The following is a 24674-nucleotide window of genomic DNA, read 5'->3' as shown; positions in this document are numbered from 1 at the left end:
TTTCCTACCCAGCCAAGCTAAGTTTCACCAGTGACAGAGAATTGACATCCTTCCTAGACATTCAAACCCTAAAAAAATATGCTGCCTCCAGACCAGCCTTTAGGAGATGCTTTAAGCACGGGGGGAGGGGAGAACAGTCAAGCACATTACAAGACTACAGGCAAACACAGAGTTAACAGAGTATACAGCTCATCCACAAAAATTGAAACACATGCAAATATATATAAATACAAAAGTTAAAAGAAATAAAAGCAGCCTTTTAAGAGCCCTATGACAAGGAAAAGTTCACATTTTAATAACCAGCATAAATGTGAATGAACTAAATGCACCACTGAAAAGACATAGAGTGGCAAGTTGGATAAAACAGCATGATCCAACAATCTGCTGCTTCCAAGAAACTAATCTTACTGCAAAGGATACCCACAGACTCAAAGTTGGGGCTTTCAGGTGAATGTAAAACAGAAGGAGGCAGGAGTAGCTATCCTAATATCAGACAAAACAGGCTTCAAGCCATCAGAAGTTAAAAAGGATACAGAAGGACACTACATAACGATGGAAGGCTCAATCCAGCAGCAAGAAATATTTATCCTAAACATATATGCACCCAACACAGGAACACCAGGATTTATAAATCAACTACTAAGTAAACTAAGAGAGGATATTGACCCTCACACAATCATAACTGGAAATTTAAATACCCCACTAAGAGTCCTAGATAGATTATCTAGGGAAAAAAATCAATAAGAAGATCTGGAACTTCAACTCAATGCTTGACCAAATGGACAAAATAGACATTCACAGAACACTTCACCTAACAACTACAAGCATACATTCTACTTATCAGCACATGGGACATACTCCAAGATTGATCACATTCTTAGACATAAAACAGGTATAAACAAATTCCAAAATAATACCGTGCATCTTCTTAGATCACAGTGGAATAAAAATAAATATTGCTACCAACAAGATCCCTACAAAACACACCAAGACATGGACACTAAATGACACACTGCTGAAAAACTTCTGAGTCAACACAGGAATCAAAACAGAAATTAAAATATTCATGGAAATAAATGAAAACAAAGATACAAATTATCATAATATCTGGGATACCATTAAATCAGTTTTAAGAGAAAAATTCATAACATTGCACACACACATCAGGAAAACAGAAAGATCACAAGTAACCAGCCTTACCTAAGGGAGCTGGAAAGGCAAAACCACCAGCGAATAGAAGACAAAAATATCATAGAAAAAAAAAATCAACAAGACAAGAAGCTGGATAAATAAGATTGATGAACACCCCTAACCAGCTCTACTAAAAAGAGAAAGAAAACCCAAATAAACACAATTCAAAATGCAAAAGGCAAAGTCACAATGGACCCTGAAGAAATTAAAAAGATTATCCGAGATAGCCATAAAAACCTCTATGCAAATAAACTAGGAAATGGAGCACTTTCTGATATCACACAAACTCCCAAGGTTGAAACAAGAAGAAATTGAAGCTATAAACAGATGAATATTAATCCAGGAAATTGACTCAGTCATAAGAAATCTACCTACCCATAAAAGCCCTAGACCCAATGGCTTCCTAGTTGAATTCTATAATACATACAAGGAAGAGAGGATATCAATCTTACTGAAAGTTTTCCAAGCAATCAAGAAAGATGGGATACTTCCCAATTATTTTACAAAGCCAACATTATACTGATTTCCAAATCTGGCAAAGACCCAACTAGGAAAGAGAAATACGGACCAGTTACCTTGGTGAACACAGATGCAAAAATCCTAAACAAGAGTCTGAAAAATTGCATCAAACAACACATCTCAAGGATCATCCACTATGACCAAGTCGGCTTAATTCCTGGGATGCAGGGTTGGTTCAACATTTGCAAGTCCTTAAAAATAATTCAGAACATCAACAAATGTAAAACCAAGAACCATATGAGTATATCATTAGATGCAGAAAAAACATTTGACAAAATCCAGTATCCTTTCTTGATAAAATCTCTCGAGCACCTAGGCATAGAAGGAACATTTCTCAAAACAGTAAGAGCCATCCATGATGAACCTACAGCCTACATTTTTCTCAGTGGATAGAAATGGGGAACATTAACCTTGAAAATGGGAACTAGACAAGGATGCCTCCTCTCATCCTTCCTGTTCAACATAGTATTGGAAGTAATAGCCAGAGCAATCAGGCATGAGAAGGAAATCAGGGTTATCCAAATAGGAGAAGAAGAAATCAAGCTACCCTTTTTGCAAAGATATAATTCTACATCTTGAAAGCCCTATGGAATCTGTCAAAATCCTCCTCACACTGATAATCGACTTTGGAAAAGTCTTGGGGAACAAAATCAATGTGCAAAAGCCAATTGCATTTCTATATACCTGCAACAAGCAGACAGAGTGCCAAATAAAAAGCACAATACCATTCACAATAGCCACATACAAAAATGAAATACCTTGGCATCCACCTAACCAGGTGAGAATTACAAAATGCTTCTCAAAGAAACCAAGGATATCACAAACAAATGGAAAAACATTCCATGCACATGGATTGGAAGAATCAATATTATCAAGATGTCCATTGTACCCATGGCAAACTACAGATTCAATGCAATACCCATCAAATTACCAACATCATTTTTCTCAGATCTGAAAATAACAATACAGAAATTCATATGGAAACAAAAAAGAGCACAAATAGCCAAAATAATGCTCAGCAAAAGGATCAAACTGAGAGGTATCATACTTCCATACTTTAAACTTTACTACAAGGCTACAGTAACCAAAACAGCCTGGTACTAGTACAAGAATAGATACATAGACCAATAGAACAAGACATAGATTATGGAAGTAAAAGCTTGATCTCTCAACCAATTTACCTTCAACAAAACCATCAATAACAACCACTGGGGAAAGGAGATCATATTTAACAAATAGTGCTGGGAAAACTGGCTAACTACATGCAAAAGAATTAAACAGGACCTCCACCTATCACCATCTACAAAAATTAACTTCAGTGAATCAAAGACCTAAAAGGAAAATCTCAAACTATAAGAATTCTTCTAAAAAGAAAAGCCAAAAACATAGGAAACACCTTTAAACACAGTGGAGTGACAACCAATTCTTTATCAAACCCAAAACTGAATGCCACAAAAGATAACATAGACAAACTTAAAAGCTTTTATACAGCAAAAGAAACCATCAAGAGAGTGGAGATATAACCCACAGAATGGGAAAAAAACATTTGCTAATTATTTATCTGACAAAGGACTAATGTCCATGATCTACAGGGAACTCAAACGAGATGAAAGAAAAAAAAATCGTATTAAAAAGTTGGCATTAATACTTCCACACAAGATGGTGACGAAACAGGTCGAACTGCAAGAGTTTCCTGTGTGTGCTGGTGGGTGAGTGAAAGTTCGTCTGAGGGGAGACTTGGGTTCATCCACCCAGGCTCTCCTCAGGAGGTGACTGCAACCCACCACCACCCTGAGATTGGAGACATGGGCGCACAGAATCATCTGCTGTTCTTGGGGTTCTCTTGAGAGAAGGCAGCAAATGACAGCTGCCCCTCACCACCTGGCACCCAACCCATCCCATCACCTGCAGCAGCAGACCTGGCACGAGAAAGCAGGTCATAGAAATCTGGAATAAATTCCAACTCTGGTGACAGGACGCCGACAGGTGCCATCTTCTCAATCCTGGAGCTGGGCGGAGACTTGCATTGCCCAGCCCAGTTCCACCTAGCCTCCATCTTGGGACCCAGAGGCTATTATCTCAGAAGACCTGAAAGACAAACGCCCTTCCCCCACACTGCAACAGGCACAGACACATCAGTTCTGAGTGGAAGATTTGACAACAACAGCAGTGAGTAGGGTGAGTCCAGATCTGATCCATCCTCCTCCCAAAGTAGTCTGTGGGGCACTGACCCATGCTGCGAGCAACACTATTGTCCTGCACTGAGAGCAGAGAAGAGGAGCCGGAGACCAGAGCAACTCCCTAAAGTGGAAGCCCTAAAGTGGACGCCTGAAAGGAACCTGAACTCACAGAAATGGCCAGAGAGTGAGGGTTTTGTGTGTGTATGTGTGTCTTTTTGTTTGTTTTTTATTTTAGTTTTAGCACTTTTTTCTCTCTCTCTTTCTTTTTTTTTTACATTGTTGTACTTGCCTTGTTTCTGCTACTATATATATTTTTTTAGATTTTCTGTCTATGTATGGGTATTTTTGAGGGTGAGTACACCAACAGGAGGGGTTTTGTTTGTTTGTTTTTTGGTATGATTGTCTTCATGTTTTTGTCCTTTTTGCTTTTACTGTCTTTGTTTGTCTCTCTGTTTATTCATCAGTTGTTACCCTTCTCTGTTTTCCCACTTCTTCTCTCACTCCAACTCCTTTTCATTTTCTTCTTTCCTTTATCCATACTTTTCCCTTTTCTTATCTCATTTTGCTTTCATAGGGCAAACAGACACTCCCACTGCATGGACAGATTGTAAGGCAGTGGAAAGTGGGTTCCAGGGGGCCCACACACCTGTCTGCAGATACTGGGATCTGCAGATACATTCTGAAACACAGCTTCCCTCTCAATTAAATCTCAAAACTGCAAAAAGCACAGGCCCCCGCCACAGTTCAGCTTCAGAACTGCACAGAACTAGAGGATCTACATAAGGAAGAATAGGAGATTGAGCAAACAGAAATAAAAGCTACCCCCATCACTGAATAACAGAATTAAAGAAAAGGTTAAAAAAGTGGGGGGAGGAAAACCTACACAAATGAAGAAAAAAAAACAAAGGAAGGATATGGATCTCACACAGCCACTGAGAATACAGACTCCGGAACTCAAACAATGAAGAGACCCCAAAATGACTGGTCTCAAACCATAAACACAGATATCAAGATATTAATAGAGAGAATAAATATAAATAAGGAGCAACAACAGGAAAGGATGAAGGAGTTGATAACTGAGATAACAGCAATAAAGAATACAGTGAAGGAAATAAACAACAAACCAGTAAGAATGGAAAGCAGAAGAAAGAAACTCAGAGCTTGGGAACCAAAATATAGAACTAACCCAAACTGTTAAAAACATAGAAAAGAAACTTTAAAAGACAGAACAAAACCTCCAAGAGATGAGTGATTATTTCAAGAGGCCGAGCCTAAGATAAATTGGAATCCTTCAGGCAAATAGAAAGATAGAGACCACACTGGAACAAACATTCCATGAAATGATCCAAGAAAACTTCCCTCATCTCATCAGTGACATGACCATTCTAATGCAAGAGATTCAGAGAACTCCTGCAAGAAAACAAATGAGAAAACCAACTCCCAGACACACAGTAATTTGCCAAAACAAAGTAGGTATAAAAGAAAATATCCTAAAGGTAGCAAGAGAGAAGGTCAGACTACCTACTGGGGAATATCAATTAGAATAGCAACAGACTTATTTACAGAAACACTTCAGGCTAGGTGAGTTTGGAGCCCAATCTTCAAAGTTCTCAAAGGTAAAAAATTTCAACCAACAATTACCTACCCAGCTAAGCTAAATTTCATCAGTGATGGAGAATTAAAAATCTTCCCAGACATTCAATACCTAAGAGTAACCCTGACTCTTTACCAACTCTACAAAAAACACTTGAGAAAGTACTAAACACAGAAGAAAAGAAAAAAAGAATGGTAATGCCCTCCTCAAGAATACAGGAAAAAGATTGAAAACACACATGAATCAATCCAAAAATCAAAAGAAAGACAACAAACAAATAAACAAGCAAACTGCAGCAACAACAACAAACCCTATAAGAACCTTATGACAGGGATAAACTCTCATATCTCAATAAATAGCCTGAATGTGAATGGACTAAACACACCACTGAAAAGACATAGAAGAACAATATGGATAAAATATCATTAGGCTACAATATATTGTCTCCAAGAGATTCATCTCACCAGAAAGGTCACCCACAGACTTAAAGTAAGATAGGAAACAAAATTTCAGGCAAACAGAACACAAAAGAAAGGAGGAGTTGCTATCTTAATATCTGACATAATACTCTTTAAGCTATCAAAATGTAAAAACATATGGAAGGTAACTATATAACGGTAAATGCTTCAATCCATCGATAAGAAATATCCATTCTAAACATATATGCACCCAACATAGGAGCACCAACTTTTATAAAGCAACTTCTAGGTAAACTTAAAAAAGATATTGACTCTAACACTATCATAGATGGGGACTTAGACATCCCACACAACCTTAGACAGTTCATCAAGACAAAAAGTCAACAAGAAGATCTGGAACCTCTATGTGATGCTTGTCCAAATGAACTTAATTGATAACTACAGAGCACTCCACCCAACAACCATGGAATATACATTCTACTCATCACCACATGGAACATACTCTAATATCGACCACATTCTTGGCCATAAATTAAGCATAAACAAATTCCATAAGATTGAAATTCTGTCATGCACCTTCTCAGATCACAGTGGATTAAAAATAAATATCAAGCCGGGCTCGGTGGCTCAGCCTATAATCCCGCTCCTTTGGGAGGCTGAGGTGAGTGGATTGCCTGAGCCCGTTGGTTCGAGACCCGCCTGGGCAGCGAGACCTCATCTCTACAATAAATCAAAAAATCAGCTGGGCGTGGTAGCACGCGCCTGTAGTTCCAGCTATGCGGAAGGCTGAGGCAGAAGGATCGCTGGAGCTTAGCAGGCGAGGCTGCGGTGGCTGGGAGTGGCCACTGCACTCCAGTCTGGGCGACTGAGTGAGACTCCAACTCAAAATAAATAAATAAATAAATATCAACAACAACAAAGTTTCTCCAGTACTCACAGAGACATGGACACTAAACAGCATGATGCTAAACAACTCCTGGGTCAACACGGAAATCAAACAGATATTAAAAGACACCAGGAAACAAATGGAAATGAAGAAACATCTTACCAAAATCTCTGGGATGCCAAGAAAACAGTCCTAAGAGAGGAATTCATATCTCTACAGTCACACAAGACAAAAATGGAAAGATCACAAGCCAATGATCTAAAAAACCACCTAAGGAAGCTAGAAAAACCAAACCACCAAAACCCTTACTTCAGCAGAATAATCCAGATCACCAAAATAAAACCCAAATTTGGGACATAGAAGACAAAATATGATACAAAAAAAAAAATTAATGAAACCAAAACCTGGTTTTTTGAAGGAATAAAAAAGATTGATGAACCCCTAACTAGACTGGCCAAGAAAAAGAGAGAAAAAACCCAAATAAACACAATCGGAAATGCAAAAGATCAACTCACAACTGACCCTGAAAAAATATAAAAGATTATCAGAGATTATTATGTATACCTATATAGAAACAAACTCAAAAACCTAAATGAAATAGAGAACTTTCTGACATCACACAACCTCCCCAGGTTGAAACAAGAAGAAATTAAGACCACAAATAGACCAATAACAACCCAGGAAATTGACTATGTCATAAGAAAACTACCTACAAAAAAAAAAGCCTGGACCAGATGGCTTTTCAGCAGAATTCTACAAAACATACAAGGAGGACTGATACCAATCCTACTGAAAGTATTCCAGGCAATTGAGAAAGATGGAACTCTCCCTAAATCATTTTATGAAGCTAACATCAAATTGATTCCCACACCAGGTAAAGATCCCATACAGAAAGAGAACTATAGGCCAATATCCTTGATGAACATAAATGCTGAAATTCTCAACAAGATCCTAGTAAAGTGAATCCAACAATACATCTCAAAAATCATCCACCATGACCAAGTAGTCTTCATTCCTGGGATGCAGGGCTGGTTCAAAATCCACAAGACCGTTAATGTAATTAAATAAATCAATAGATGTAAAGACAAAAACCACAGGATTATATCATAAGACACAGAAAAAGCTTTTGATAAAATATAGCACCCCTTCTTGATAAAAATCCTGGAACATCTAGGCATAGATGGAACATACCTCAAAATAGTAAGAGCCACTTATGAGAAACCTACAGCCAACATACTGCTAAACAGACAGAAATAGGAAACAATTTTCCTGAAAACCGGAACAAGACAAGGATGTCCACTCTCATCCTTTGCATTCAACATACTTTTGGAAGTCCCAGCTAGAGCAATCAGACAAGAGATTTACATCAGGGATATCCAAATAGGAAAAAAGGAAGTTATCCCTCTTTGCAGATGACATGATCCTATACCTTGAATACCCAAGAGAATCAAAAACCTCCTTGCACTGATAAAGGACTTTGGCAAAGTCTCAGGCTATAAAATAAATGTGCAAAAGTCAGTCACATTCCTATACACCAACAATAAACAAACAAAAATCCAAATAAAAAGCACAATGCCATTCAAAATAGCCACACAAAAAATGAAATACCTTGGCATCTTCCTAACCAGAGAAGTCAAATGCCTTTACAATGAGAACTACAAAACACTGCTCAAAGATACAAACAAATGGAAAAATCTTCCACGCTTATGGATTGGAAGAATCAACATTGTTAAGATGTCCATTCTACCCAAGGCGATCTACAAATTTAACGCAATATTCATTAAATTACCAGCAGTATTCTTCTCAGACCTGAAACAAGAAGACAGGAATTCATATGGAAACATAAATGACACGAATTGCCAAATCAATCCTCAGCAAAAACCAAAAACAAAAAACAAAAAAGCAATAGGTATCATACTCCCAGACTTTAAACTTTATTATAAAGCTACAATAATCAAAACAGTCTGGTATTGCTACAAAAACAGGCATTAGACCATTTGAACAGCATAGAAATTCCAGAAGCAAACCATCAATGTCTCAACCAGCTTATCTTTGACAAACCTCTACCATCAACCACTGGGGGGAGGAGAACCTATTCAGCAAATGGTGCTGGGAAAACTGGTTGACTACATGCAGAAGATTAAAAAAATCCCCTACCTATCTCCATACACAAAAGTCAACTCTAAATGGGTAAAAGACCTAAATGTAAAACCTCTAACTATAAGAACCTTGGAAAATGCAGAAGGCACCCTTATGGAAATTAGAACTGACAACCAATTCACAATCAAAACCCCAAGCGTCCATGCTATAAGAGATAAGATAGACAAGGGAACCTCATCAAACTGACAAGCTTCTGTAAAGTCAAAGAAACCACTGAGATTGTGAGAAGACAGACTGGGAAAAACTATTTGCCAATTGTATATCTGACAAAGGCCTAACATCTAGGATCTACAAGGAACTCAAACTTGCCGAAGAGAAAAAAAACCAACAGTCCCATTACAACGTGGGCAAAAAATATGAATTGACACTCCTCAAAAGAAGACATACAAGCAGTCAACAGATACATGAAAAAATGCTCAGCCTCCCCAGTCATCAAAGAAATGCAAATTAAAACCACACTGAGATACCACCTAACTCCAGTCAGGATGGCCATCATCAATAACTCAAAAAACAACAGAATGCTGGAGAGGATGTGGGGAAAAGGGAACACTTCTACACTGTTGGTGGGAGTGTAAACTAGTACAGCCTCTGTGGAAAACAGTAAGGTGATTCCTAAAAGATCTAAAAATAGACCTTGCATATGGCCCTGCAATCCCACTACTGGAAATATACCTAAAGGAACACAAATCACTCTATAAAAAAGATACCTGCACATGCATGTTTATTCCAACATTATTCACAATAGCAAAAACATGGAACCAACTGTGCTGCCCATCTAAAGAGGAATGGATTAAAAAAAATGTGGTACATATACATGATGGAATATTACGCAGCCATAAAGTACAAAATTGTGAACTTCACCACAACTTGAATGGACTTAAAGTCTATAACACTGAGTGAATCTGTCACAGAAACAAAGAACCAAGTATCACATTTTCTCACTTATAAGTGGACCTTGAACAACTATCGTATTACTGTGAAAAAGGGATTGGCAGTAGTGGGAAACTTGCATGGGAGGGTGGGAGCAGGATTGGCAGCAGTGAGAAACTGCCAGGTGGGGCACACCTCATTGGCAAGGGTACTTGCACAATGAACATTTGTATACCTAACCCTGAATTGTACCCCACATATTTAAAAGAAAAAGAAATACATAAATAAACCTTATAGTATCTTTTTTAAGTTGGCAAAGGATGAATAAACACTTTTCAGGAAAAGATAAGCAAGCAGCCAACAGATGCATGAAAAAAAGCTCAGCCTCACTAATAAGAAGTGAAATGCAAATCAAACCACAATGTGATACTGCCACTCCAGTAAGGATGGCTCTAATTAATACATCAAAAAGCAACAGATGCTGGTGAGGGTGCAAAGAAAAGAGAATGCTTCTACACTGTTGGTGGGAATGCAAGCTAGTTAAACCTCTATGGAAAGCAGCATGGCAATTCCCAAAAGAACTAAAAATTGGCCTTCCATACAATCCAGCAATACTTCTCCTGGGAATATGCCTGGAAGAACATAAATTATTTTGCCAAAAAACCACCTGCACTCACATGTTTATAGCTGTGCTATTCACAATAGCAAAATCACAGAACCAACTCTACTTTCTATCAAAAGTAGACTAGATGAAGAAAATGTGGTACATATACACGACGGAGTATTATGTAGCCATAAAATAGAACAAAATCATGAAATTAGCAGCAAATTGAATGAAGTTGGTGACCATCATACTTAGTGTGCTAACTGAATACTGGATGTTCTCACTTATAAGTGGGGCCTAAACATTAATCACATTAGCACAAGAGAGGGGTTGGCAGTTGAAGAATACTGCCAGGGGGGGAGGGCACATAGCAGCACAAAGAGTACCTAGTTCTAAACCAGGTGAAGTGAGGACCAGCTGGAGGTCCAAACTCTACCTGCACGCAGCCTGCTTGTGTAGCTAATCCTAACTTGTACTCCACATATCTATAATAAAATTTTGAAATACTAAAAAAAAATGCTGCAAAAACAAAGGACTTATAACTTGAAGAAGATGCATGGGGTTCCCCACAGTCAGAAAATAACAGAGCTGTGAGAGGAGGAAACAAACAACCTGTTAAAGAAGATTTTGGTGTGTGTGTGAGTGTGTGTGTGTGTGTGTGTGTGTGTGTGTGTGTGTGTGTGTGTTTTGTCTGTCAGTGGTGTTGGCAAAAACTCTATCTGTTAAAAAAAAATAAGAACTTTAAGATTTTGAAAATTCTATACCATCGCATTGTACAAGGGTGTTTCTTAAAAAGATGTGTAGCACACACCTACCCCCAAAATTTGACAAAGTTGTTCTGTTATCACAGGAAGAAACAATCATACCTGAAATCTCAGATTCAGGTTTAATAATAAATGTATATGTTGTCTTTTGTCTATCACTACAGCTAAACTTCAAAGTTCTTTTCTAGAAAAGTGAGATACCCAGAGATAAAGATTCATTCAGAGAGTCTAAGCAAAATTGTTTTCCACCAAAATACAGAGTTCAGATTTAGCTAAGTAAAATGAGAAAAAAATAGCTGTTCAGTCAGAAAATGGGTTAATGGAACATGTCTGGATTCTCCAGCTGGGGGTATGTAACTATTTTTATGTTGTTCTATTTGCTGGCAACAGCAATGATAGATTCATCAGTCTTTGACCAGGTATGTTGCCACCATGAAGACATAGAGATACAACTTGTAGCACAACTGGCCTGGACTGAGAAAAGAAAGATACCAGGGCAATATAAAATAGCAGGAGTGACAGAGCTGTAACTCTGTGTTATTTCATGGTATCTGCCTGGAATAATCAACCCTCTTCAGGATCACAGTCCCCACCATTCCTGTGTTGCTTTTTAATCAAAATTATAAACTGTCTGGTAAAATCAATTTTCTAATATTAGGGCACTATATGACATGGTGCCTTTACTATTACTCCAGGCTGGAAAGATAGTTTCTATTGTTTATGGATTACCAATTGGAGATAAAGCACATCTGGCAATCCTGTCTTTACAAAGTTGTTCACTGCTCAACTTGTCAAGCTTTTCATTCCACTAATAGCATCAGCAGCTTTCTGGGTAGGATGTGTCCACCAGCATACAAATGTGTCATGGAGATCCCAACTGAGCAACTGATCTCATCTGATCCCAAAACATCAAGTTATAGAGTAAAATGTGACATGAATAGTTATTTGCAGTCCCTTCCTCTTTGCCATCTGCTCCAACTCAGCGCTGACCACTTATCAGACAGAGCATATGCAATAACTGCCGCATCTTTAACACCTTCGTCTTAATTCCAAGCACTCCTTATTCCAAAGCCTTCTGCCTGCCAAAGTAAAGACTGCTCCCAACTTCTTTCGGCAAAGATCACATGCTGCTGAACTGAGCTTTCAGGGTCTACATCCCATCTGCTATCTGGCAGAAAAAGACCCTTCAAAATGGGTGACATTATCTGGAGTGAACTACTACTGATATCCTGGACAAATGTAATGGCAATTGTAAGTGATGTGCTTAGCATTCAATTTTCCTATTTCTGCTAATGTTCTAGTCTATTCACCTTCGTCTCCACTTCACTTTTGCCATATATACTTGTATCTTATAGTTACTGTAACTGAAGTACAGCCTAAATCTTAAACAACATTTCACAGTCCAACCACAATATCTCAGGTTTAGAACTTCTGTTCCCTCATATATTTGCTTTTGATAACACTGAAATCTTCAACTCTTTGAACCTCCACTTTTCAATCTACCTTTTTACTCCAGTCTTTATTTTCTTTTATCATTTCAACCTTGTTGACCCTTGTCCTCTGCCACACTACCAATAAAACCTCAACCATAGATTTTTCCAAATTTTCATTTCTTCCAAACCTTAGGCTAGTGCATGAAAAATCACACACACACATACACAGAGCATGGTTCCATGATAAATTCATAATTTCTTAGTAAGTGATTTTTCAATATTAAGTAAGATTGAAGATACATACACCTAAAAAATTTTACCAGCATCCTTGAAGAACTCTGTGACCAAGAAGACATGTATATACAAGGGAAGTCTGTAAAGACTTGTTTGTAATAGTAGAAAGACAGAAATAAACATTGCCATTCAGGAGTATGGATTAATTCTCTCTTATATATTCAAACAATGTAATATGCAATACAGCAGCTAAAATGAATAGTCTATATGCAGCAACATGCTAAATCTAAAAAATAAACAACAGCATATAATATTTATATATATTTGTCAAATCAAAGGGCAAGACACCACCAAACAGAGCAGCAGTCTACAGTTGGAATTCAGTGCTACACTGACAGTCAGGACTTGAAAGATCAAATTCCCAGAGAAATGAAACCACAGAAAAGCATGGCCAATAGTTTGTTTAAAATGTAAAAGTTGAATCTCTGAAAAACCAAATGGAAAACATCTAATAAGAGACTAAAAAGCTAAGCAGAGATTTGTGACACTTTTAGAATGCTTGGGAGAAAACAATTGAGTTTAGGGCTCCCCAAATAACAAAGGTTTGGCAATTTTCACTATATCTAAAAGCAAAAACGTCTATACCATAGAAGTAAGGGCAAGTTGGAAATAGTTCACCTGAACCAGATCAAATTGATCTTGGCTTACTCTACCATCCTACCAGAAGAGACAAAATAAATATAAAAGTTACATTAAATATACATTAAAATAATTAAGAATAGTGTTTCCAAAAAAATATGAAAAGATTGAGTATTTCATCAGAGTACTGGAATCTATAAAAAATTAAATAAAACTTACAGAACAAAAGGATACAATTTTAAAAAAATAATTCAAAAATGTGTTCTATGGAATAGACACACCAAAAGAGGGGACTAATAAATTGGTCAGAAAAAAAAAAGCAAAAATCAAGGTTGATTAAAAATACCAAAAAGAGAGAGAGAGAGATATGACACAAATAACATACACACAGTTGGAGTCCCAAAATGAGAGGAGACAGAGAATTGAGAAAAAGCAGTATCATAACTGCAACTGGCTAAAAATTTACCCAGGGATTTAAGAATGTCCATGAAGTCATAAGATAAAAACAAACAGAACTGCGTCTAGGTGACCAAAGACAAAGAGACAATCTTAAAGATGGCCAGAGGAAAAAAGATATTATTTTAGAGAAGACACTAATAAGACTGAAAGCTGAGTTTTTAGCAGAAACAATGAAAACCAAAGTTGAATGAAAAATAACGGCCAACCTAGAATTCTATAACCAGTGGAAATAATCTTCTATAAAGATAATAAAAAACCTTCTATAGAGAAGATTAAAAAATGTTTTTAGACAAACCAAATCTGAGAGATTTCATAATCAGAAAGTCTAAGCTAAAAGAATTATCAAAGTAAGCTCTTCTGAAAAAATTTAAATGATCTCAGAGAGAAGTATGGCAATACAAGAAGGAATGAGAAGTACTGGAAAAGGGTAAACATGGCTGATAATGAATAAAACACAATTACTTGATTACCTAAAGCAGTAATGATAAAGTATTATGAACTTTATAGCATATGTAGAAGTTAAACATATGACAACAATATCTCAAAGGACAGGTGGTTAATTAAATTAAAGTATTTAAGACTCTTGTATTGTATAGAAAATTAGAGCCTTTTTAGAATATAATTTAAGGTTGGCTTTCATAAGATAAAAAAAATAGGCTAGAGTAACATTAAGCATTGTATTACCAACAAGTTAAAACAGAAAAAATATGGAATAATAAAAATAATCAATTATCTGTATAAATTCCAAAAAAAGAGAATTGGGAAAAGGAACAAATGATACAAATATAAAATGTTTGTAAAAACAGAAGATTTCAGCCAGTTTTTTTTTTAATGGGCAAGAATTTAACAGGTACTTCACAAAGAAAACATGTAAATGGTCAACAAACATTCAACAAAGCTGTGATCATCATCAAAACTCAAAATAAAGCCACAATAAGAAATCACAACACATCCATCAGTTTGGCTAAGAGTAAAAGATTTGAAAATTCCAACTGTTGGTGAGAATATAGAGCACATAGATCTCTTGATCAGTGTGGATAGTTGTGTAAATTGATACAGTCATTTTGGAAAACTGTTTAATGTATCTACTATTGTGGCACATATTTATAACTCATGACCCAGCAATTTTCATAAGAATGCATATATATGTGCACAAAACAACTCGTATGAGTTTATTTGTGTACTATTAAATTAACACAAAAATAAAGATAATTCAAGGGTCAGTCAATACTAGATAGGCCAAATAAACTGTGACATATTCATACAAGGAAATACAGTTATAGCAGTGAAAAAAGGAACAAATTAATACTCTATACAATAACATAAGTGTTGAGCAAAAGAAGTCCAGATCAAAAAATAAAAACAAAAAAGCGGTATGGTTTTATAAAAAATTCAAAATCAACCAAAACTAATCTATAATGAGAGGAATCAAAATAGTTCTTACCTTTGGGAGATATCTAGGTAATCATTTAGTCATCCCTTAAGTAGTTTTAAGACCAGTTCACTCTTCTCCATTTCCATTTCCATTGCTTTAATAATTAACTCACCAGGATTATTACTATCATATTCAACTATCTTCTGACTCCTGTCTTGCCTCACTTCATTAAATCATTTATTATGTGGCCAATGCAATCTTTATAAATCACAAATCTAATTATGTTTCCCCTCTACTTAAAATCTTAAAATTTTAGTACCTTAGATTAGTACACCAGGCAGTTTATTTTATAGACACTATTTTCTCCAACTTCATTTCCCATGCTCCCATATCCCATACTCCAGTCATGCAGTTCCCAATCCTACCCTGCTCTGTCTCTGTGCCCTTGAGTGTGGTGTTTCTCTGACTGCAAGTTCCTGCATTCAACCCCTTCGCTGCCTGGATAACTTCTAGATAGATGACACTCCACATCCATGGGCTCCTTGTGAATTTGAGAATCAAAAATATTCGAATAATAATAAATAACACAAATTTTAAAAATCAGTACAGTCTAAAAATTATTTACATAGTATTTACATTTTGGTCTGAAGGAGAGGTCCTACTGCATGGGGAGGGGATTAGAATCAATCATTGGCAGATGCTGTGGGACAATTGTACATTCTTCAGATTTTGGGCAGCTCCAAAGTATCACCTCCTCCAAGAAGCCTTCATGAGCTGCTTCCTTCTTGTCATTCTCCTGAAGGTGATATTTTTCTATTAGATTTGTTCCTCTCTAGTCCCGCTCATAATACATATAGTTATCTATTTACTTATCTGATTTCCCAACCAAACTGAGGAATTGAGAGCAAGAGTGGTATGCCCTTTCCTTATAGGTAGCAATAGATCACACAAAGTGTATAAAGTAGACATTCAAATAAATAAATATATGACTTGTCTCCGTCATACCACCTTACCCTAATTTTTACTTGAAGCTTTTTTCTTGAATTTAACGAGGTCACATAATTTTTTTTTCTGTAAATTTAAAGCCAACCTACAGATAAAAGAAAAAAAAAATTGGCCGGGCTCGGTGGCTCAGCCTGTAATCCCGTGCTTTGGGAGGCCAAGGTGAGTGAATTGCCTGAGCCCGCAGGTTCGAGACCTGCCTGGGCAATTTGGCGAGACCTCATCTCCACAATAAATAAAAAAAAATTAGCCGGGCGTGGTAGCACGCGCCTGTAGTTCCAGCTACTTGGAAGGCTGAGGCGGAAGGATCGCCGGAGCCCAGCTGGTCGAGGCTGCGGTGGCTGGGAGCGGTCACTGCACTCCAGTCTGGGTGACAGAGTGAGACTCCAACTCAAAAAAAAAGAAAAAGAAAAAGAAAATTAAAATTATTTTGCAGAATTTTACATTTTGTGCTCATAAAATTCTGAAAATTGCATAAACAATTTTTATTGTATAAACCTAATATAACATGAAAATCCAAGCTCTTCAAATAGATTTGAATTCCATAACTATCAAAGTTAAGGCATGGGCTCTAGAGTCAGACTGCCTGGGTTCCAAATCCTAGCACCACCATTCACTAGTTGTGAAACAGTGACCAAGTTATATAACCTCTCTGTGTGGAAGTTTCTTCATCTGTGAAATGATATCAGTGTCTCTATCTCATTTAGTTGTGGAAGGATTAAATAAAATATAAAAGTAATATACTAAGCATAGTGTCTGATTATTATCCAGTGGTAGCAATAGTAGCAATAGCAGCAGCGGTAATCTAGAAGAATATCTGTTTACAATATGGAAATATGCTCAGTAAACTGTATGACAGAGAGTTGTGACCATAAGGCAAAAATGTAAAAATCACTCTATTGATGCGCTACTCCCTGAAAAATCCCCAACCAAACTCCCAATACTTTCAAAGTACAACTTGGAAAGATATTCATGTGAAAAGTGTTGAATCATTGTCACAGTAATTATGCAAAGCAAGCTACAGATGTTTCAAAATACTAACTTTTGTTTTAAAAAGATGAAGGTAAATTGACACCATATGTTTTTGACTATCAAATTTTCAAACATTTAAGTCAGCAAGTTGGTTTTTCAGCATATAACAGTATAGTCTAAGAAAATAAAAAACTCGTTGATTTAAAATTAAAACAATGCTGAAAATTCTGCTAGAGTTTGACTCTTTGTAATAATAAAAAACACTATTTTACTTTAAAAATAATTTGCATAATGCTGATTAAAATGATCTGCAAAATAAATTCCTATACTTTGAATCATATAAAACTTTTTCTCTTGATCTTAGTATTAAGCTTTGTGTCTCTATATCAATAACATTTTCAGACATCAAATATTCTTAGTGACATTTTCAAGAATCAAAGAACTAGGCTTCTTTTAAGATTAGGAATAAATAATAGTAAAGAAAAAAATTGTTATAATTTAGTGCCTTCTTAATGGTAAATGACCTTCAATTTTTACTTTTGCATTTTTGTCATATTATCAGTTAGATGTATAAGGAACACAGTGACATATGGTTCTGAAAAAAGCAGAAAGACTATAATTTTCAACAAAAATTCATAGCAAAATAATGCTGAACTAAAAGTTAATCTCTTTATTATTTTCCAAAGGACCTTTTATAACAATAAAAATGTTGAACACAAGATATCTATATATGTCATATCTTATATATATTTTATATATCTATATGTGACATATAAGATATATTTTATATCTTTTATATATATCTCTTGGAAGTTCTCATGCTATCCATAAACTTAAAACTAATCTTCTGTCTAAAAACCCAAGTAACAGTTTTATTACACCTTCATTATCTGTAAGACGTGAAATCTTTCCATCAGTTTTTTCTGCATTTGAATTGAAACAAAAATAAAATTAAATAGAAATCTTATGTATAATTATGTTTAATATAGAGCTAATATAGAAACATGTCTTATTATTTACTTGCCATAATTATGCTTCAATGTAATACCTTAAACATTGAAGTATTCAACTGGTCAGTTGTTTTAACTAAAAATCTTCTGACAATTGTTTTAAATCATTGTGCAATTAAACTAACTGCTTTGACTCCTTTTAGAAACAAGTTAGATCTACATAATTATGTCCCTTTTTGCTAGATATAGACGATCTCTTAGAAGTAAATAAATCTTCATATGCTTCACATGTACAGTTCTAATTTTGAGTTGAGTATTATCTTTGAAAATTGACATTGTTTTTGATGCCAAAAAAATAATATTTTAGTGGATGGTAAAACTAAACAGTATGCTTTCCAAATACTGAAAGCATAATTGTGAAATGCAGAAGGCAAGAAATAATAATATGTAGTACTTAATTATGCCCAAGAGGATGTTGAGAACAGAGAGACACTCTGATGTCTACTCAGACCTATCATATTGCATGCAAAGTCAGACCAGAATAAGCCAAGCAAACAAAAAATTCCAGATGCAACCATGTTAATAGAGAAAATCTTGTCTCCTAAAGAACACCAAATACAGATAATCCTTACAGCTTCTCACATGAGATTCCACTTCCACTTGGCAGTGAGTTCCTAAACCAGCGAGTGGCAACTAGACAGTGTCGCTGAACATCTCGGTAGCAATTTTTTTTCCTATAGAAAGTCAACAGAGAAAGCCGTAAAGGCTGACTCAAGCAAAGCTCTGAACATCAAAATAGCCAGTTATGAAACTTAACAGCAAGAAGTGACACAACATCAAGCAACAAAATTAATTTAAAAGACATTTTTACCACGTGTAAATACTCTTTAGCCTGGTTTTAAAAGTAAAGTTACAAGGTTGCTTAATTTTAAGATTTCTATTCCTGAGTTGCCAAACACTTTTAATTATAAAAAGGTTATTGGCCAAAAAAAAAATTAATGTAGAAAAACATACAGGAAACAGAAATAGCACATAATTTCACCTTGCAGGTTTATTTTAATCATCGACTTTAAAAAACAAGTCAAATACATATAGTTAGGAAATTCAAATGGCTCAGAAGGGCATAAAACAAAAAGTAAAAATCTTTCTCTTCCTTTCACCACCATTCACCCCAATGTCTATCTAAAATTGTTTTAAAATTTTTAACTTATTTGTCCAGAAATGCATGTTCATAGTTGCACCCAAATTTACATATTCTAACCTACCCTGGGACAAACATTTCAGTAATGTTCTTCCACTTTAAAACACAAATGAGAAATCATCTGATTCTAATCAATAGAATTCTGTTACAGAAAATGTAAACATTATTTCATTACATTTTATAATAAGCATACTTTTGAAATAAAGTTATCAACTGTATGTGACTTGTTTCATGTTGTTTCAAGTCCCAGTAACATATATGTCATATGATAATGACATAGACCATACTTCCAAACCTCCACAAAAAATGAGAGAGAATTATTTATATAATTCTATGTCAGATCCAAAGAAAAATTGAATAAATAAAGCTTTAAACAAAATTTTTTAAAAAAATTCTTGAAAGAGAAACTAGAAAAGAAATCCAAGCTAACTGTAGGATTTTATAAACCACTACTTAAAGCAATCTAAAAAAAACCTACTTTCATTTGCCACTGCTAAGATAGAACATTTTTTAAAAGACATAGAAATTAGGTAAGAGGTTTAAATGTTTTCAGATTTATAGTCTAGCATTCACATCTATTTTATAGCATAAATATATATATTTTTATATATATATATAACTCTCTTTTCAAAAAGTTTTATTTGAATTTTTTTCCTCTATCCTCTTTTTTTATTTATTTTATTTTAAAGATGTGGGGTAAAATTCAGAATGAGGTAAATAAGTGGTCATTTGAATTTTTTTAAAAAGCACCTGAAATTAGAAAAAAGTCTCAATTTCATAATTGGCTTTGAAATATCCTCAAATTGGAATGCTAACATCTGCCTACTTTATCTGAACATATTTTGAATATTTTTAATTAAGATAATTCATAATTCTGTTCTATTAAATCTTCAAAAAATCCCAGTTCTGTTTATTTGCATAAATAAAAATCTATTCCTTCATTTCAACTTACTCTAACAGAGTTTTTATTGTTGAAAACCACAGTTTGAGATATGAATCTTATGAATCCCACTTTAAATCTTCTACAGCACAATTTATCTCATATAAGAAGAAATATTCTTGAAGTATATCTGCATTTTTTATTATTAATTCAGAGTTGTTGATGATGGCATGTCATAACACTGTCACAAATTTTGCTGATATTAGTAACATGACTCACGATAGAGGTAAAAATCAAACTTCTAAGTTGGCACTCATATTGAGGGGAAGTTAATTCAAACTGATCATCTAAGGAATGAGGTAACTTCTATCAAAGGATACAACTTTTCAGTTGAAGGAGATCCCTGAAATTTACAATAAACAGACAATGAAAAAGAGATTTTGAAATCTCTTTCCTGATTAGTAATGACTTGCCCTTACTGTTTGAATACAAGTGCAATTGAAAGTCAGAACACTTGCATTGAAATGTGCTTATCTTTTTTTCTCCCCCGCCTGTCTTTTTGGTAGCCATATCCAGCAGCTCCTTTTTATCCCTCCAACCACTGCTGTCCAAGACCACAATGAAGAGTGAAACTTCAACAGGTCAAATTATTCTACCAACTCGACTCCTCTAGACACATTCACCATTATGGGTCCTGACAACCTCTTATGATTAATATTGTCATTTGTAGTCAATGAAATCGATTCTTTCACCAACTTCAAAGCTCTACAAAAAGACGACCAAGGGATGCCTGGGCAGTTGGACGTGATTTATCTTTTACAATTTACAGAAGTAATCAAGAAATTTAGCAGGAAAAAAAGGAACAATTTAACAGTAAGTTAGGGGGCTTTTGTCATAGAGCAAATTGAATCACTGTTTGCAACCAATCCCACGCTAGTTCTGCCTAATTACATGACAAAATGTTTCCAATTTTGACCCAACTTCATACAGATTTCCTGTTGCACCTTAGCTGACTACATTCCTGAGCAACTTGGAGACTATTTGCTCAGTATTTGCAATGAACCATATGTTGTGGGTAATTTGTCATCATAGTTTAAAACATCAATATCCTCGGCTTCTCTGAGTATTGCAAGTTGAGAGAAAACCTCTAACACCATAAAGCAACATTGTTTACTAAATTTGAATGTCTCTTTTAATTAAAATAATAACTAACACAGTGACAAAAAAGAGCAAAACTTTTCCCACTTGTACATTTATTTCCCTTCTCACCTCTGTTTCCTCTTTGGGAGCATAAAATTCTTATCTCAGGTTTAGAGTTTTCTCAAAAATCAGCCCTTAGCTTCATTCCTTTGCCTTTTCTCCTTTTTTGTCCTGAGTGAAAAATTCCTCTGGAAAACAACATTTTCTGCCTGAATTGATAGCCCAAGCTTTTAATTCTAACATTTCAATACATGGACTAAAGGAGATTATATATGTGTCTTGTGTTTCATGGACTTAAGGTTGTGATAATTTAGGTCTAGATTGCTGATAATATTGGGGCATTATACAATATATAGTCTGACAGTGGCCATAAAATGGACATTTGTTACTATACTGTGCTTTGTGTTGCTTAATGGTGTCCACAAATATTTGCAAAGCATAAAAAATACTGATATTTTAATGATGCAGTAGGATTACATCAAATAAAAAGCACTTTAGCTATAGCTATGTGACAACAAAATTTACTGCATAACAGCGGCAGCAGAATTTAAATGAAAAGTTCTATGGAAAAGAATAGCCTGCTTTTTCGAGGTTTATACGTGTGTGTGTGTATGTGTGTTTTATTGGTGTGCTAAATTGATTCTATGCAGTAAATGGCATCATTGCTTTTACATAGTATTTTGATAATTTCCAGATGGCTTATGTTTTCATTTCACATTGGAAATTATGAACATAGAATCATTTTCCAAAGTTTTAAAATGTGACATAGTTGGGAATCTAAAGCTTTGTAAACACCATGACTATGTGAAAATCTTCTTCCACAGAGATGTAACATTTACAGACATACTCTCTATTCACTGTACAAAATTACTTTGTACCTAAAACTAACATCATTGTTGATGATGACCCACTGAAGATGGCATTGGTGAGTAAACTGTTTCGCCCTCCACTTGTCCACTAATATCCCTTCAACCAAAGCTCAAACTTCAAACAGTTTTTCTTTTGTTCACTCTTCGCTTCCCCTTCAGAACTCTTGGTCTACAAGGAATGTTGCCAAGGTGTCTGATTCCCCACAAGTCCACTGCCACAGCCTAGCATTTGATATTAAATCTATTAAATCGCAGTGTTTCTCCTGTCCACCCTGCTGATAGTGATCCCGTTTCAGCTCGGTGCACAGACTGCATTGCTGCCCATTCTCCACACATGTCCACCCCAGAGATCTTGTGTTGCAGACAGCTTTGCCACAGGACAGGCAGCCTGGCTGAGATCCAGGAGCACGTTGTGGGTGATCCTGCTTTGTGTTTCATGTGAAGTACGGCTGGTGCACAATGCTGAGGGTTCAACAGGCCAGATGTGGCATCTAGCAGAGGTTGGATATAACCATCATGCCAGAGAATTTCCACTTGGTGTAGCACTAGACACCATGCTGTGTTCTCGAAGTCTTCTGTTTCACAAAGTACTTGCTGCTAGTGCTCTTGATGTGATGATCTTTGCTGAGGAAACTGAATTAATCCAGGTAGTAAAATTCATATTGTCTCTAATATGCTAATAATATCTTGTGTTCCATATTTGCATTTTAAGTCATTAAAAACCATGTTTCAACGAACCAAAAACATTCCTTCAACTAATATTAATTGAACGCTGTTTTATGCCAAGACCTGTGCTTAGCACAAGGCATAAAGTGGAAAGCAAGATAACCAGTAGAGTTCCCTACTTATCGTTGGGTTAGGCCTGTACTCTTTTTTGTTGTTCATTGAATTGCTTTGGCATTAGATATCTGATTCCAGAAAAGTCTTTAATCATGCTATCAGTGGAAATGCTACAGTTTTGTATATATACCACTATTATGTTATCACCTTGGACTGATTAAAAATGTTATACATCTTGTTGATGAAGCCATTTATTTTCTTGTTTAGAGTGAGGGTTGTAATACCTATATGCAGTTTTCTAAATATTCAGAACAAAAATATCTTACAGAATAAAATACATTAATTTCTGGTTCACTGCCTCCCATGCCACATACAATACACGCACAACACATTATATACATGTGCATACGTACACACCTACTCCCTTCCCTAGAAGTAACTTCAGTCAAACTTTTGGTGTGTGTGTCTTGCATTTTTATACATGTATGTTCATATGACAATTATACTTCATGTATTTTTTTTGTATAAATGGGAACACTACTATTGCTTCATGCATTTTTTACTAGAAAATATATCTTAGAGATCTTGCCAAGTCAATATGCATTAAGTTCTCCACTTTCTTTTCAACAGTTGAATAATATTCTTCACTATGGATGGACCATATTGGATTTAACCCAGGCCCCTATTGATGTACTGTGGCACCATGTCTCAACTAAGAGGAATAGCATTTTATTGCCTTTTTTTTTTCTGCTTAAGGAATTTCTGCAGAAAAGCTACACCATACATATGATCTCCATTTTCAATATGCTATTCTTTTTCATTTGTAGTGTTTGAAATGTACCAAAGCTCCATAAGAGAATTCTGGGTCTAATTCTCTTTGGAGTCTTCTCTGAAGTACTCATCGCTTGGAGGCATAAGTTTCAAGTTATGTATGTGGTGGCAGCAGTAACCTCCCCACTACTTCACACTTTGCATATTTTACAAGTTGTTTATCATATCACAAGCCCAGCACTGAAATTTAAAATTACATGGGGGCAAAACCAATACATAAAGTGGTCTTCTAAGTCTTCATGTTTTGAAGAAGGATGTGTCCCAAAATTCTGAGAGTAATAGCACAATGCATTATTCATTTGATAGGATTTTGAAAATCTGGTCCTAATAGGAGTAGAGGATGACTTAAGAATCAAAATCTGTGTGTTTCAATTATAATCTCAGAGACAAGACATATAATTTTTTCCCTTTAATTTATTTTTGGAAAGATATAAATGAGTACTAATGGAAAAAATATTAATGGATAGTGATGATGGTGTGACTTCAAATAACTTAGACTATCAATTTCCTCCACACTGGCAGTTACTGCATGAATTTTGTCCCCATCCGAGATGATAATCACTATTTTTTGAAAGTTCACCCAGATTGTGAGATTTCTGATATTCCATTAGGACAAAATAGGTGAGCTCACACATAAGTACAGATGCCATTTCAGAACATGG

Source organism: Carlito syrichta, unplaced genomic scaffold, assembly GCF_000164805.1.
Source record: "Carlito syrichta isolate Samal-C Ts95f unplaced genomic scaffold, Tarsius_syrichta-2.0.1 Scaffold308975, whole genome shotgun sequence".
In the NCBI taxonomy this organism is placed as follows: Eukaryota; Metazoa; Chordata; class Mammalia; order Primates; family Tarsiidae; genus Carlito; species Carlito syrichta.
Note: the sequence above shows the minus strand (reverse complement) of the source record.